We start from the raw sequence: 16,362 nt of genomic DNA, 5'->3' as shown, positions 1-16,362 counted from the left end.
TTTGTACCCCACATTTTCCCACCTATTTGCAGGCTCAATATGACTTACATAGTACCGTGAGGCGTTAGCCACCTCCGGTGATGAAACAAATACAGAGTGATGTTATTGTCAATGAGATAAATGTGTTACAGACATATTAGGGAAGCGTAGAGAAGAGGAGTTGTATATTGTTCATAGTGTTCATTACAAGTTTTGGTTTCTTTGTGTTGCTGGGTTCAGGCATTTAAGTTGGGTCAGTAGGGTATGCCTTTTTGAACAGGTTGGTCTTCAGTGATTTCTGGAAGTTGAGGTGATCGTACATTATTTTTACGGTTTTTGGTAGTGCATTCCAGAGTTGCGTGCTTATATAGGAGAAGTTGGATCCATAAATTGATTTGTACTTGAGTCCTTTGCAGCTAGGGTGGTGAAGATTTAGGTATGTTCATGATGATCTGGTAGTTATTTTGTACTGGGGGCAATGGAGTGTTAAGTGACTTGTCTAGTAATAAGGAGCTACAGTACAAAATAATGAAGAAATAAATAAATAATACATTTAATTGTGCAATTAATCACAATTAAACATTTTAATCAAAATGCAGCCCTAATTCTAAACATTTACATATGTAAATGTTTAGAATTACCCCATAATTGGATACAAGTTCCATCTCTTCTTGTTCCACCTGATCAACCATCCATACCACTCTATCCCATGTCTTACAATCTGAGTTGTATTCTATAAGAAGTATTTCCACATTTACCACAATGGCAATTCCTTGCTTTTGAGAACTATAGGCCAAAAAAACAACCTGATATCTCCATGCATTTGTGCTGGAGACTTACAAGATGCTTCTACTGCAATAATGCAGTCTATGTTGCTCTTACTTAGTTAAATATTTTGACTCTTAACTGTGCTATTGATTAGATTGCCACAGTGTACCATTATTGGTTAATCCTCGCCCCCCCCCCACCCCCCACCCAGTTTCTCCAGACCTCCTCTGGTCTCAAATACTCATGTCTCCACTTCTGATTCTCCAGATAGTTTTGAACAAAATTATCGAGTGCTTTGTAATTCTTGGCTAACTACCAACCAATAAAGAATCTCTCTAAAATTGTGTATTATCATAAAATAATACAATATTACTATAAAAACAAATGAATTCTCTCTCCAAACTTTGGGGCTCTTTTAGCAAGCCACACAACAATGCCAACAGAGCCTATTCAAAGTATATGGGCTTTGTTGGAATTACTGCACTGGGAGCCGCTAGTGCTGCTTGATAAAAGAGGCCCTTAATAACAAGCAAGCCTTAGATCAAGAAATTGTTACAAAAGCTGAGAGGAAGTTTTGAGGAACTTGCATCCAACACTTTTTTTTAAATGTGATACCCAAGATTTACAAATAGGTTTCACTTTCTCTAGGACACCCTATAATGTCCTTTCTTGAACCTTTATCCCAATTTGTGGACCTGTTTTTTTTTAAACCATGTTGATTGTCAATCCAGATTTATTTTTTTCTTTTTTTTTTTTTTTTTACTGCAGTTAACAACATATTGGGCCTTTAGCTGAGTCAGACTTATTGGTGATCCTGCTTTTGGAAGTGTTCTCTATGCACATCCCTCAAGAGGCAGCTTTTGGGTATTGTCCAGGAGACTTTAAATAACTGAAGTGATCTCATTTTCCACTGATTTTTTGATGTGTCTAGCCTACTTAATATTGTATTGGAATTATTTCAGTTTGGATTTCCAATGACATAAGGTTAGTGGTGGGGGGCACTACTGCTGTGTCACTTCACTAGGACTCAACCTGGAAGGGTTAGATTGGGTGATAGACTTTCTTGCTGCTACTGCTTTATGTAGAGCAAAGGGATCCCAGATAGGACTAGCCACCCCTTCAAAAAATGGAAGAAGGAACCGACTGAAAATAAGAAAATGTCAAGTCAAATGCAAAGCGCTGATAAGGAAGCCAAAGAGGGACTTCGAAAAAAAGATTGCGTTGGAGGCAAACACACATAGTAAAATTTTTTTTAGGTATATTAAAAGCAGGAAGCCAGCAAAAGAATCGGTTGGACTGCTAGATGACCGAGGAGTAAAAGGAGCAATCAGGGAAGACAAAGCCATAGTGGAGAGATTAACTGAATTCTTTGCTTCAGTCTTCACTGAGGATTTGGGAGAGATACCGGTGCCAGAAATGGTATTCAAAGCTGACGAGTCGGGGAAACTGAATGAAATCTCTATAGACCTAGAGGATGTAATGAGACAACATTGTAAATTGAAGAGTAGCAAATCTCCTGGACCGGATGGTATTCATCACAGAGTACTGACAGAACTGAAAAATGAACTGGCAAAACTATTGTTAGTAATATGTAATTTATCATTAAAATCGAGCGTGGTACCGGAAGATTGGAGGGTAGCCAATGTAACGCCGATTTTTTAAAAAGGTTCCAGAGGAGATCCGTGAAATTATAGACCGGTGAGTCTTACGTCTGTGCCGAGCAAAATGGTAGAGACTATTATAAAGAACAAAATTACAGAGCATGGATTAATGACAAGGCCAACACGAATTTAATGAAGGGAAATCTTGCCTCACCAATCTATTACATTTCTTTGAAGGGGTGAACAAACATGTGGATAAACGTGGGCCAGTTGATACTGTGTATCTGCATTTTCAGAAGGCGTTTGACAAAGTACCTCATGAAAGACTCCAGAGGAAACTGGAGAGTCATGGATAGGAGGTTGTGTCCTATTGTGGATTAAAAACTGGTTAAAAGATAGAAAACAGAGAGTAGGGAAGGGAAATGGGACTTGATATACTGCCTTTCTGTGGTATTTTGCAACTATATTCAAAGTGGTTTACATATATACAGGTACTTATTTTGTACCTGGGGCAATGGAGGGTTAAGTGACTTGCCCACAGTCACAAGGAGCTGCAGTGGGAATTGAACCCAGTTCCCCAGGATCAAAGTCCGCTGCACTAACCACTAAGCTACTCCTCCATTCCATAGGGTTAAATGGTCAGTATTCTCAATGGAGAAGGGTAGTTAGTGGGGTTCCCCAGGGGTCTATGCTGGGACCGCTGCTTTTTAACATATTTATAAATGACCTAGAGATGGGGGTAACTAGTGAGGTAATTAAATTTGCTGATGACACAAAGTTATTCAAAGTAGTTAAATTGCAGGAGGATTGTGGAAAATTACGAGGCTGGGAGACTGGGCGTCTAAATGGCAAATGACGTTTAATGTGAGCAAGTGCAAAGTGACACATGTGGGAAAGAGGACCCGAATTATAGCCACGTCATGCAAGGATCCACATTAGGAGTCACCGACTAAGAAAGGGATCTAGGTGCTGTCATTGATGATATGTTGAAACCTTTTGCTCAATGTGCTGCTGCTGCGGCTAAGAAAGGAAATAGAATGTTAGGTATTATTAGGAAAATGTTAGGTATTATTAGGAAAGGAATGGAAAACAAAAATGAGGACGTTATAATGCTTTTGTATCGCTCCATGGTGCAACCGCACCTCAAATATTGTGTTCAATTCTGGTTGCCACGTCTCAAAAAAGATATAGTGGAATTAGAAAAGGTGCAGAGAAGGGCGACGAAAATGATCAAGGGGATGGGATGACTTCCCTATGAGGAAAGGCTAAAGCGGCTGGGGCTCTTCAGCTTGGAGAAAAGACGGCTGAGGGGAGATATGATAGAGGTCTATAAAATAATGAGTGGAGTGGAACGGGTAGATGTGAAGCGTCTGTTTATGCTTTCCAAAAATACTAGGACTAGGGGGCATGCGATGAAGCTACAATGTAGTAAATTTAAAACAAATTGGAGAAAATCTTTCTTCACTCAACGTGTAATTCAACTCTGGAACTCGTTGCCAGAAAATGTGGTAAAGGCGGTTAGCTTAGCAGAGTTTTAAAACGTTTTGGGCGGCTTTCTAAAGGAAAAGTCCATAGACCATCATTAAATTGGACTTGGGGAAAATATTTCTGGGATAAGCAGCCTAAAATGTTTTGTACTTTTTTTGGGATCTTGCCAGGTATTTGTGACCTGAATTGGGCACTGTTGGAAACAGGATGATGGGCTTGATGGACCTTTGGTCTCTCCTAGTATGGCAATACATATGTTCTTTTCACAAATACAACATAACACTATTTGAAAGAAGTCCCCCTTCTCTTTCCTTTACCAATGGCCTTCCAACAGTGAAGGCACCAAGCAAAAGCTGATCTTCTTTAGCATAAATATACCTCTATAGCGCACCTTTTGAGACCTTCTTCTATGGCTCCTTGGCTACTGCTGGGACTAGATGAAACGTTAAAAAAAAACAGGAGCATCTTAATCTGCTCTTGCCAGGGTGTAGGGGCCAAAACATAGTTATTACTTCTATTGCTATGCTTTGTGCCCAAGAATGTTGATTGGATATCATGCTACAAACCTGCTTCTCAAAACTCATCTGTAGTTAAGACTTTCAGTAGTCCCATCCTCTGACTCTTCAAGTCCCACTAGGATGTCTGACTCAGTAACTTTTAGGGATAGGCAGCCACAACATTTTCATTTATGGATATATTTATTTTGTTCATTTTTCTTCCAGAAAGTTTTAGTCCAGGATATATTTTGTAAATAGGGCACATTCTTTCCAAAGATTTCCTGATTGTGCAGGTGCACACTATCACACATGTGCAAACCCTTGGGAAAGAGCACACTCTCTTATCAGTGAACATAAACCACACAAAATGTGTTTATCACAATTGCTCATGAATGTTAAATGAAAATGAGGCAAAAAGTCACAGGGACATATTTATGAAACCTAGAAGAGTTAACATTTGGCAGATATTTTTGCGGTTTATAAACTACTAAGTTCAGCAATGGGAGTAAGACAAATCGGCCTTTTTCCAACCCTCTTTGTTACCCACTAAAGAAATGGGGATGCAATTAGGAGAAAATAATGGCAGTACTATTTGCAAATCTATGCAAAAGTGGTTCAAAAACTTGGCATCAGAAAAGATATATTTACTCTTTTGTATGATGTCAAGCCGTACCTCTGAAGTAGGTGTAAAATATGCAGTAAATGAAAGATAAAAGTTCCTAGGATCCTCTTTAAAAAGTGCTGTGATCCAAATACAGTGTAAGTAATTCAAATACAGTTTATGAAAAAAAAAAACCCAGCAGCTTCAGCTTTCATTTTTCTTTATTCATACATTATTTACAACAGTAGCTTTGATGTTACAATGATTTAAGTTTATTAAAAAAGAAAATTCAACTAAAATAAATTTACCAAATCACAGCAGGTCAGTAATAGTCACAGTTACAGCGGCCATCAGGAACAGAATTTTAAGTATGCAAAACCACTCCTCTCTTCCCCAGGTATTGGGTCAAAGAAGAATTCCATGTAAAGAAATCACCATGTCAAAGTACCATTTCACTGGTGGGACTGACTTCTAATATGCAGTAATTTGTTCACTTAAATGAGGTATAATGTGCATATTTAACAGTTAACTAATACAGGTAACTGTTACATTCACAATCTTTCTATATGTACAATAGATAGAAAATCCTGAACAGCACTTGATCATTTGTATATACAACTATTGTTCCCATTTGCTTTGTGTAGTCTTCTTGAAGTTTGTGCCTTTAAAGAGGAATTAATTTTATTTGCCAAATGATTTAAATCTTGTGCCCATGAGAAAATCTGTACAGACCAAAATTTAAGCCTTTCATTTGGGCACAAAGGGCTAGATTCTATATATGGCACTGTAAAAATTGGCACAAAAAAAAATACACCTAACTTTAGGCGCAGTTTATAGAATACGCCTAGGACCCGTCCATGCGACTAAGGGCTATGTTTATTAAGGCGCATTAGTGTTTTTAACGCGCCTGTAAATTTAAGGTGCATTAAACACTAATGCGCCTATACATTTCTATGGGTGCGTTAGTGTTTAACATGCATAAACCATTTACGTGCGTTAAAAATGCTAACGCGTCCATAGCACCACTTAGAAAACAAAGGCGGAAATCTAGTTGGGAATTTACGCCAAGTAAAACATGGTGTAAATGGCAGCAATTAAGGCGTGGAGCGGGTGTATACTAACAGCACACATAGGGGGTCTTTAACTAAAGATTAGCTCGAGTTATCTGCAGCAGCGGCCCATTTTATTCCTATGGGCCCTGCTGCAGATAACTGGAGCTAATCTTTAGTAAAAGACCCTCATAATTTTTAGTAACACCCACGATCCTCCCATTCCACACCCCCTTTTTGGCAGCACGCATTAGGTTTTACACGCATCACTTTATAGAACACGCTTAGCAAGTCGTGCGCGTAAATTCTAATTAAAGCCAATTAGTGTCAATAACTGCCTGTGAATTGGCACTTATCATCACTGATAGGCTTAAGATTATTAAGTTGTGTGCGCAGTGCAGAATATGACCTGAATTGTGTGCGCAACTCAAGTGGCACTATACAGAATCTGGGGGAAAGGGAGCAATTCTGTGAAGAGGGTACCAGTATCTAGGTGCCAAGAATGTGCATAAATGGCCAGAAGCGTCTGTGCGTACACGTGTAAATGCTAATATTCCGCCTATGCACTCTTCTATATAATGGCACATAAATGTGATGACAGTTTGAAGGTAGATACACACATGTGGACTCTGACAGGTACACAGGCAGGGTGCACAGTTTACACATATAAGTTATAGACTACTACAATTCACGCACATTTTTTTCCCAATCTAGGTGCAAGAGTTTACACCAGCTCTATGACTGACAGAAGTGGTCACGACTAAAATACACACACATATTTGCCCCGCTACTCTAGTATTCTATAAAGGAAAGTAGGCAACTTCCTTCTTTATATAATAGGCGTCACACAGGTACCTCTTTATAGAATTACCTTCAAACTGTTCAGAAAGAGGGATTTTACAAGCTGGAAAAGCTACAATGAGTCTACTGGCTCATGAAACTCCTATATTAGTGGGCAGTTTTTGAATAAGGCCATTTAGCATTCATTCAATGAGACCACAGAGCTGTCCAATATGTCCCTAAGTAAGTTTTTTGAATCAGTCATAACATCATCCTTAGCAGCTGAAAGACAATGGTTTCAAAGATGAACTGTGGTTGTACTATACTCAAATTCTAGCTGAAAAATTATGAGCCACAATTAAGGGTTCTTTTACTAGAAGGCGGTAGCAACCGTGCTAAGCCCAGATTCTTTGCAGCATAATTAAAGGCATTTTAAATATATATATTTTCTCCAGTTGCATGCCGTTTGCATTAGCATGATACTGTTACTTCAGAAGCATCACGTTATCCAGTTAGTGCACGCTAATGGGAACACACTAGCTGGATAACGATTCTACGCCCATTCCCTGCCCGATATGCCCCCTCCTGAAAAAATAAACAATGTGCAATTAGCACATGTTGAAAGGCAAATTATTGCTAAAAGCTTTAATGCATTTTGCGGTAAGCCTTTTTTCCCCGCAGTAGTGCTTAGCGCGGTTGAGTGAAAGGGCCCCTCAATTTGATACAAAAATATGCAAACAGAAGTTGAAGTCCGTTTGCTGGACCATTATGAAAAAGTATCTCTTCTCCATAACGACGTTAGTTTTCTGCAACTTCTGAAATGGAAAATTCAGAGAAAACTAAAACCATTCTTTCAGCAAAAATAACAAAATGCATTGTGGGTTTGTGTCTAAGTATAAACTTAAGAATGGCATTATACTGTTAGTCTTTACTCCAGTCCAAGGGCCACCACCAGGTCAGGCTTTCAGGATATCCCTAAAGCGTAGCAGAATGATGAGAGGAATTGATCTGCAAGTGCTGATGCAGTGCAGACCAAATACACCAAGTAGTAGACAATTTATTAAAAACAGAAGAGACAAACAGTACCTGACGTGGCCACGTTTCGCCTATGTATAGACTGCCTCAGGGGCTTATAACTACATGGAACCAATAAGACATTTCCCTCTAGAGCTAACAAAAAATGGCAAATAGTCAAAGCAGTCACAGCAACGCTCCACACAGCTCATTCATAGGTGGCTCATAGGCACGCTGGGCACTGTTTTATCTCTGTTTTTAATAAATTGTCTACTGCTTTCACTTCTTGGTGTATTTGGTCTACTCTACTTGCACTGTATCCCTAATGCATATGCAAGAGATTTTTATAAAGCAGAAGGTTATAGGCATGCAAATTTCATGTATATTTGTTAGGGGTATCCTGAAAGCTTGACCCATTGGTGGCCCTCGAGTACCAAGACTGAAGACCAAAGCACAACCCGTTTGCTGGCAGAATATCTGTGGTCTCCCCCTTTGAAATATGTAAGAAATGAATCCTTGAGCAAAATCTGTGCTCTTTGAAATGTGTAAAACGGACTTGAAGGATTATACAAATTTTTTTTTTTTTACCACAACTTCAAACTGGCTCAATAGCTAGAAAAAGCTCTAGTTTACAGAATATTAAAAAGAAGCTTACATACAAAAGAGCTTCTATCTGAGAACTCTCCAAGTGCAAAAGAATGAAAATCCCAGAGGTGAAGTCCAACCACTAAATTCAAACAACCCCCTAGTTATTTATGACAGTGTTCTGTTGTCAAGTTTCTTTACAGCTCTCCCCCCTTAGGAAAGTTTCCTGCTTCACTTCACTTCTAACCAAAACATTCTCCTAGCTCATTAAAAGGTAGCTGTTATTGCTATTTTAAAATATCTAAGAAAGTAAATACAGTCTATCAAAGTCTAAGAGAATGTGCATAGTGATATTTGACCAATTCAGGTTGGGATATAGTGTTCTTATTATGTAATGTTTAAAGTGGTGAATGCATTACTTGGGAGGGGGAAGGAGGGGGGAAAATGTAAAACAGTTTGGATCTGGAATAATATTATGTCGTTTATAAGCAGCATGTTTGGATATCCCACATTTTGTAAGGTTGATGGATTGGAAATATTTAACATGCTGGTTTATCAATAAAAATTGTTGAAACATTAAAAAAAAAAAAAAGAAGGAATAGAGACAGACTGTAGGTTTACAAAGAATCTGGATGTCAGTGTTCTGATAATCACAGCCCTCTTTAAAACTAACCTTGATTTAACGTAAGCTATGCATAAGCCAAGCTTTGTTTTTCTATAAATATGTAGAAAAGCTACAAACAGTTGCTGCCCTTAAACTGCAGCATCTGCAAAATAAATGAATGCAACGAAATACTGTGTAGGTGCAGAACCAACTGCTTGGGCCTAAACATGCAGTATTGTCATGCAAATAATTTAATGTGTTAAAACTGAAATTACCAGTTTCAATGGACTATATGTGCTGACTGTTTTCATGTTGCTTTGTATGACGCTGGCTAAATAAAAAAACCTGAAATTTAAAAAAAAAGATAAAAGAATTACTGATGTTTCAGAACAGCTTATATATAACTGGCTATTAACATTCCTATCAATGTATACAAATCTTACAAAGCCTTATATCAGGGCATATTTTGGATGGGACAGGGCCAGGCACCAAAACATAGACGTTTTTCTGCAATAATGGCCAAAAATGAAAACAAGTGACCAAAAGGTGGCCTAAATGACCACTGGAGCAATTAAGGCATAGCCCCCCTTACTCCCCCGGTGGTCACAGACCCCTTTCCACCCCCCCCCCCCCAAAGACATGACAGTGACAGGACAAACCAGGCTCTATGACAGCTTCATATATGATGGCCATTCTTGTTAGAGCAGCAGGCAGGTCCCAGGAGTAGCCTAGTGGTCGGTGCAGTGGACTGTAGAGAAGGGAACCCAGGTCCATATCCCAACTCTAATTGGTACACTTTTGGTGGAATATGCGAGTTCTCCAAAACCCACTAAATACCTACATATAGTTTACACCAGCAAGCGTGCAGGCTATTGTAGTGGTGTACAAGGAGGTACAGTAGGCTTTTCTCTGTTCCTGGAGGGCAAACAATATAAGGAAGTTATGATGTGATGTGTACCTGGGACCTTTTAGGTGAAGTCCACTGCAATGCCCCTTAGACTACCCCACTACTCAGTTGGGATGTCTGAGTGGCCAGTCTACTAAGAATGGCTGGTTTTGGGGTGTTTTGTTTGCCAAAATGGTCCCAAAAGAAAACTGCACCAAGCAAAAAACGTGTAGAAAAAGGCGATTTTCAACCCCCCCCCCCCCCCAAAAAAAGACTTTTTCAGGTTAAAAAATGGCTATGTTCGCCACTTGATCAGACTTACATCGAAAATGCCCCCCTAAACATATCAGTTATACAGCTATCCCCTGGTGCCACCCTCTGAATGTCCCAAATCCTGCTCTTCTTTTGGCACAACTTTGGATGTATAACAATTCATGGGGCCCTTTTATTAAGCCACGTGTCTATGCGCGCCCAGCGCACGCCAAATAGAGTTACCGTGTGGCTCTTGTGGTAATTTCAATTTTTGGCGTGCGTTCGATAAGTGCATCTTTATTTTTGGGCACGTGTAACAGACGCGCACCAAGTGGCATTTGGCAGGCATAGATCATTACTGCCTGGTTACTGCGCGAGTCTTTACCGCTAGGTCAATGGCTGATGGTAAGGTCTCAGACCCAAAATGGACGCGCGGCAATTTTGATTTTGCCGCACGTCCATTTTCGGAAAAAAAAAGGCTTTTACAGGCGCCCTAAAAATGGATCGGTGAATGCCCAAGCCCCACGCCTACACTACCGCAAGCCATTTTTCAGTGTGCCTTAGTAAAAGGACCCCTATGTTTTTGTTTTTTTAATTTGGATTTTGCTCACACCATGTGTAAAATGATCTACTCAAGTGCCATGGATTTAATGAAACAAATTTAGTGCAAACTGACACTTAGCATGTTTTTAAATATCAACCCAAATATCTACACCCCCCTCCCTTCCTAAGCATCCTTTTCAGAAAATGGTTCTCCAGTTCATATGAATAGGCACAATTCTCTGATAAGGCTCAGAATTTACTTCTTTGAACTCAAACTGGTAACATTCTAGTAGATTAAAGGCTACATCAACCTGCATCTTATTTTTTTTTATATAGCATTCAGTTAAATTAGTGATCCCACTATAACATTTAAAAATTAGACCTTTCAAAAATCACAACTGCATAGCACTTTTGTTATCTTCTAATATTTTATTGCTTTGAATAAGCTAATTTGGTACCAAGAAGTAGTGTCACAATGGGATGTGCTTAGTACCAGTTCTATAATGGCACTTAGGTGTGCCAGCCATTATAGATGACTAAAAACCCGCTTAGGTATGCCAAAAGTTAGCCATGATCACTTATGCCAGGTCAACGGCTGTTGTAAGTGGGCATGCCTAGGTGCACCAATCAATGCATGGAACGGATAAGTGCGATAGCACTTATGTGCGCTAACTGCAAAGGGGTGTCGCCAAACAACGTGTAAGTGCTATTTTGTAGCACCTATGAGCATCAGCACTGGTGATTGGCGACAATGATGTGCACAAGTAGCACATACTTCTAGGTGCCCATTTACAGAATTGCCTTGTTAGTGCTTAGTAAGCTTCGGAGCTGTAAAATGAGAAAAACAAATCATTTGTAGAGACTGAAAAGATCACCATGCCAGCTTTTATATTTAAAAATGATTTAGCCCTAAAAGGATAAGAGAGTATATAATATATAAAACACAAAAACAACCTCTCTTGTATAGACTGTAAAGTACTTAGTACACTATACACTAGTACACTGACTTTGCACATTTTTGCATCTATCACCAACCCAGAAGCTAAGTGTTTTCTTTATGTTTTTGGGACTGATCCATTTATAATTAGTACCTCCTGTGGAGTCGGGGGTTTTTATGCCGATGAAGAAAGTTGGACCCTTCTATTTCCTCTTTACCCGATTAACATATGTACGGTGAAGGTTAGGGCACAGAGGCTTTTTCCCTTTCTCATATTTTGCACTCCACAGGAATATTATAGTGTACTAAGTACCTTGCAGTCTATACAAGAGATTTTTTTTGTGTTTTATAGCTTTTATATTTACTACATACATCCCTCTAGGAAGTGACCGATGTTAAAAATGTACACAAATCTTAATGGCTCTATTTAAACTATACTTTTGTCTCAGAAAACTAATCCTCATAACTATACATACATAGAACCTATGTTGAAATTTCAAATACGTTAGCTGATTCTTCTGGACTATATGAACATGCCACTATTTAATCAGATGACGCAGAGACACACTGGATTCCTAGTTGCCTTTGAAACAAGTAAAAAGAAAGGCAAGGGAGACACTGGTGGCCACGGCGATATATGTGATTGTTATGGCATATCAATCCCTTCCTGTATTTCTTTTAAAACATTTTTTAAAAAGTACTTCTGGCACACGATTTGTATCCATACACTAGCTTTTCTATCAATGATGCAAAAAAGCAGTTACAAGTTCAAAACTACTGGACGTTGAGAAGATTCAGAGGACTAGCCATGAATTAATTATATGGACCCAAAAAAGTGAGATGGAGGAGCTGGAGGCAGCAAAAAGAAAAGCATGAGTCACTAGGGTAGAGCTGAACTTATAGTTATCCCAAGCTAACCTGACAAAGGGATTACAGATCAAAGATTTATAAAGTCATTGAATCTAACTAGAGATGCAGTGTGGACAGAACTGAAGAAGGCAGGTATATGTCGACTGACGGGTTTTTGAAAGGTTTTTCTTTTTAAAGTGACATCTGTTAAGGTGTGCTTTACTACTGAGCAATATTGAACTCAACGAACAGATATTTAAGTGGAAATTATATGATCATACAGAGAGATATATATTAGCCCCTGATGCAGCCCAGTTGGGCGAAACACGGCCTGTGTCGGACTTGTTAATTTAATTTTGATTTTAATTCATTAAATATTATTTTTCATATATGTATCTGCTTTGTCTGTTTTCCATCTTGAGTTTGCAGATCGATTATCCTTTTACAGTTTTAGCTGTTGCTGCTGTTTGAACCAGGCTGCCTCAGACACCATTGACTGGTGGGGGAGCTGCTAGCGGTTGTGCCCCAGTGTTGAGAGAACCCTGGGCATAAGACATCTCAACATCGGAGGGATAGCAAGGAGTTTTCCATATGAGAAGGATCTAGTGAATTGGTATCCCTATGTTTTGGGGTACTGCAAGATTGAATGAGTCTTTATTCCCTGGAATCTGGATGGAACCTAGAAAAAGTACTTTTAGGGTATGAGCATACTTCCATATGTGCTTCTGCAAGAGGCCGATCTGAGGATGGCAGGTAGTGCTCAGGGCTGGAGGAGACTGATCCCACTAGCACCATGTGGGCACAAGACAAGCTATGAAGTGAGTGGCTATTATCTTCTGAATGGGGTGATTGGTAGGAGTCTAGGATCCAGCTGGCCTGAGATTGTACTGATCACCACTGAACAGTGGATGCACTGGTGACAAGACAGTGCTTGAGGGAGAGATTGTGAAAGGTGGGTCAGATTCTTGTAAAATAGTTGCACAGTCCCTCAGTTGACCAGAATATTGCTGAAGGCTATATAGCAGTTCCTGGGGATAATAGAGGCATGTTACTGAGCAACAGAAGTATCTCTCTGAGTTGGGGGAGGGGGCAATGATCCTATTTCGGAGGGGGTTGTGCTGCCCCTGAACTGACTGCTGCCAAGGAGACTTTACACAAATGCAGTACAAAGATTTACTGCAGAAGCAGATTTTGTTACAACCCCTGGCCTTGACACAAACTGAGACTGGGGGGGGGGGGTGTAGGGGGGCAGTGCAGGAACCCCTGCACAGGCTCACAGAAATCAAAGATTTCTCAGAGCTAAGGGAGAGCTCTATCACAGGCTTTGTCAGCATATCACCATGGTGTGTGCCTAAATCCCACTTTGAATCAAATTTTCCCCCACAATCTGTTTCTGGTAATTGCACTTCATAGCATTATCTATGGGGAACTGGACCAAGTAAAATCTCTGACAAAATTGTAGGTTTCTGTTCAAATTGCCCCAAACTAAATTTCAACCAGTCTCCCTGATGTAGGCAGATGAGACAGGGTGATCTTAATAGATGCTTCTGCTCCAGTCCAAAAAACCCAAAAGTTTGGACCATGGGGTTCTATGGCACCCAACGACAGTGGAGATCACAAATGACAAACCAATCAATTGTGCCTGGATAACCTTTAATAAATATTCTCAATATGACTGACTCAATACGGGCTGTGTTTTGGCTCAATGGCCTGCATCAGGAGTAAGTGACAAAACATAATAAATAATAAAAAAAAACCCAAACAATTCATATATTAAGTCTGCAAGTTATTGCAATTAACACATTAATAATTATTAATCACAATTAATACTTGACTTTCCTCATCTCTCCCTTCCATCTCACAGACCACCAGCGGCTCTTTCCCCCTTCCCATCCCGTTTAACTTTAATCTAACCTCCTTGAGTCTTTGGCCCTACAGAAGCCCCAGCTGTATGGAAAAGCTGCCTGCAGCGGGCCTTCTCTCTGATCTGTCCCAAATAGGAAGTTGCATCAGAAGGGAGCAGGACAGGTCTGAGGGAAGGCCTGGTGCAGGCCGCTTTTTTGTATGGCTGCTGATGTTGCTGCAGGGCCGAAGACTCAAGGAGGTTAGATTAAAGCTGAAGGTAAACTGGATGGGAAGGGGAGGGAACTACCGGTAGTCTGGGGGAGGGGACGGAGGACCTTGGGCATGTGGGAAATCCAAGAGAATCGCAGGTGGCAGGAGAAAGAACCTCAGGTGGCTGGGGAGAGGGAGGGAGAACTGCAGGCAGTGCTAAAAGGAGAGGGAGAGATGCTGGACTGTGCACAGGGGAAGGAGGAGAGAAGGATGGAGGGAAACGAGGGAGAGATATTGGCCCCAATATTCAGACCACGGGAGATTGCCGGGCTGTCTCCCGCGGTTGGTGTTAAACCCGGATATTCAATGCCAATCTGTTTCCAATGACCAGCACTGAATATCTGGTTTAACTTTGGCCAGTCCGATTTAACTGGCCATTCAGCACTGGCTGCTTAAAGTGAGAAAGTCCAAAGTTATTCTACCTATTGTAAACTTGGTCGCTCTCACTTTAAAAATTGGCAGATAGCCGGTTATATTGCCTGATATAACCTGCTCAGCTATCTTTAAGCAGCTAAGCGGCGATATTCAGTGCCGCTATCTGGCACTGAATATCATAGGATAGCTGCTTAACTGCTGTTTTAGCGGCCATTTTCCTTTGAATATTGGGCACATTGGGCTTAGAGAAAGGAAGAGAGGTAATTGACCTGGAATGGATAGGGTGGAGGGAAGAAAAAGAGGTGTTAAGACTTGGGGGGGGGGGGGAGGGGAAAATAATTGAGGGAGAGAAGAATGGAGGGAAGCAGAGGAGATGAGAAACGGAGAGATGTTGTGCAAAGAGAGAGGGAGAGATAATTGACCTGGGTTAGAGAGGGTGGAGGGAAGGAAAAAAAAAAAGAGAGTGTTGCTGGACTCAAAGGGGGGGGGGGGGCTTTGGAAAGAGGGAACAGATAATGGACCCGAGGGTAGAGGAAAGGGAGAGTTGGACCTGGAGGCGGGAGATGCTAGTCCCCCCCCCCCCCCCCCCAAGCTGCAGCACTTGTTCAGTGGCTGGTAGGGTAGAAAAAACATCACCAGCCAAAGAAATCCACTGCCCAAGTCACCCCCTTCCTCCTCATACTGCCTCAGGAGCAAGGAAGTCAGTAGAGTTCCTCCAGCCACCAATGCTTGCCCTCCCCAAGCATGCTCAAATTGTGTATGAACTGAACATGGGAGGGATAAGGTCAAATTGATAACAGGGGTTCAGAAGAGCCATGCTTTTATAATGGGAGAATTCTACTTTATTTTAGCTTTTCTCTGTGTGTGTACAAAATTTTGCATTTTTAAATTTTTGCAAAGAGTTCCACCAGGAATACTGTATTTAGAGTCTTCTCTGTCCTAGCCACTACAGTGATATTCTGTACCTGGAAATTAACAACCTTGATTCTTTCTAAAACCATGTGTTCACCTTTATTCCTGTAAGTAGGTGTGACCATTGTTAAGGATCCTTCCATGCCCAATGTTTGCTTCCCTAGGTTGACTGGAAATGCTAAGGAGGTAAGACTAGGCATGGGAATCAAACCCTATAAACTAGCTTTTTACTTTAGAAAAAGTGGCCAATTATAATCTGAATTAACCATATGCAAAAGTTTTAACTGGAAAAAAAGTCTCAGAAGTATTTTGATGGTCGCCTATAAAATTGTGCCTCTGGTATTTATCCCACAGTGGGCAAGTTAGAACAGCCTTCTATCCAGCTTAATTTGAGGTCTACAAAATCCTGAGTGGTGTAGAATGAGTAGAATATCGATTTTTTACTCGTTCCAAAAGTACAAAGACTAGGGAACACTTAAGGAAGTTACATGGAAATACTTTTAAAACAAATAGGAGGAAATATTTTT

The 16,362-nt window shown here is 40.4% G+C and overlaps 1 long non-coding RNA gene across 1 annotated transcript; it reads right to left on the bottom strand.

Annotated features, from left to right (window-relative positions):
• Positions 1–7,213: 7,213 nt before the first annotated feature.
• LOC115461360 lies at positions 7,214–9,510 on the bottom strand. Its single transcript, XR_003940698.1, has 2 exons — positions 9,312–9,510; positions 7,214–9,231 (listed from the first exon to the last, which is right to left on the bottom strand). It is a non-coding gene; the product is annotated as an uncharacterized LOC115461360 (long non-coding RNA).
• Between the last annotated feature and the right edge of the window lie 6,852 nt (positions 9,511–16,362).

Source organism: Microcaecilia unicolor, chromosome 2 (genome assembly GCF_901765095.1).
Source record: "Microcaecilia unicolor chromosome 2, aMicUni1.1, whole genome shotgun sequence".
In the NCBI taxonomy this organism is placed as follows: domain Eukaryota; kingdom Metazoa; phylum Chordata; class Amphibia; order Gymnophiona; family Siphonopidae; genus Microcaecilia; species Microcaecilia unicolor.
The sequence above is the reverse complement of the archived record's forward strand: the minus strand, read 5'-3'. Positions and strand labels throughout refer to the sequence as shown.